The sequence below is a fragment of the Topomyia yanbarensis genome, unplaced genomic scaffold (genome assembly GCF_030247195.1).
Source record: "Topomyia yanbarensis strain Yona2022 unplaced genomic scaffold, ASM3024719v1 HiC_scaffold_49, whole genome shotgun sequence".
Lineage (NCBI taxonomy): Eukaryota > Metazoa > Arthropoda > Insecta > Diptera > Culicidae > Topomyia > Topomyia yanbarensis.
Window position 1 is genome coordinate 192,501 of NW_026683702.1, and position 1,650 is coordinate 194,150.

Consider the following 1,650-nt stretch of genomic DNA (forward strand, 5'->3'; position numbering starts at 1 on the left):
CGCAGCACATACGTAGTGTATGCTTTTGCTTGTCGTGAGCTAGGGTCGCCGTTCGATGGTATCGAAATTTTTTTACAAGTTCAGACTATCTCTCATATTGCCCGTCGCTCGCAGCACATACGTAGTGTATGCTTTTGCTTGTCGTGAGCTGGGGTTGCCATTCGATGGTATCGAAATTTTTTTACAAGTTCATAATATCTCTCATATTACCCGTCGCTCGCAGCACACACGCAGTGTATGCTTTTGCCTGTCGCTCCCCGTTCGATGGCATCGAAATTATTTTTTATAAGTTCGGACTATGTCTCATACTGCCGTTGCTCGCAGTACAGACATAATGGATGGTTTTGCCTATCACTCGCAATATGAAGGCATCGAGATGTTGTGTTGTTTTACATTTTGCCTAACTTCGCATATTGCCCTTATAAGTGTGCACGACCGGCATCTGATGTACCGGCATACTGCTGCTACTGATCACATACCATGCCATCGAGGTGTGTTTTACATTTTGCCTAACCTCGCATATTGCCCCCATAAGTGTGCACGACCAGCATCTGATGTACCAGCGTACTGCTGCTACTGATCACATACCATGCCATCGAGGTGTGTTTTACATTTTGCCTAACTTCGCATTATGCCTCATAAGTGTGCACGACCGGCATCTGATGTACCAGCGTACTGCTGCTACCGATCACATACCATGCCATCGAGGTTTGTTTTACATTTTGCATTCCTCTTTGTGCGGTGCTTCAGTGCATGTCAGTTGTTGTCGCTCTCGGAGAGAGAGAACCGCTCTTACAGCCGGCAGGTAGAGAGAAGTTTTGCATTCTGCTTTGTGCGGATCTTTCCCCTACATGTTCACTTGCTACTGCCGGTCGCTCTCGCAGTCGAGACGGATGGCATCAAGATGTGTGTTTTACACTTTGCCTAATTTCAAACCCATGTCTCACATTGCCCGTCGCTTGCAGCACACACGTAGTGTATGCTTTTGCTTGTCGTGAGCTAGGGTCGCCGTTCGATGGTATCGAAATCGATTTCACGATTTCACGATTTCACGATTTCACGATTTCACGATTTCACGATTTCACGATTTCACGATTTCACGATTTCACGATTTCACGATTTCACGATTTCACGATTTCACGATTTCACGATTTCACGATTTCACGATTTCACGATTTCACGATTTCACGATTTCACGATTTCACGATTTCACGATTTCACGATTTCACGATTTCACGATTTCACGATTTCACGATTTCACGATTTCACGATTTCACGATTTCACGATTTCACGATTTCACGATTTCACGATTTCACGATTTCACGATTTCACGATTTCACGATTTCACGATTTCACGATTTCACGATTTCACGATTTCACGATTTCACGATTTCACGATTTCACGATTTCACGATTTCACGATTTCACGATTTCACGATTTCACGATTTCACGATTTCACGATTTCACGATTTCACGATTTCACGATTTCACGATTTCACGATTTCACGATTTCACGATTTCACGATTTCACGATTTCACGATTTCACGATTTCACGATTTCACGATTTCACGATTTCACGATTTCACGATTTCACGATTTCACGATTTCACGATTTCACGATTTCACGATTTCACGATTTCACGATTT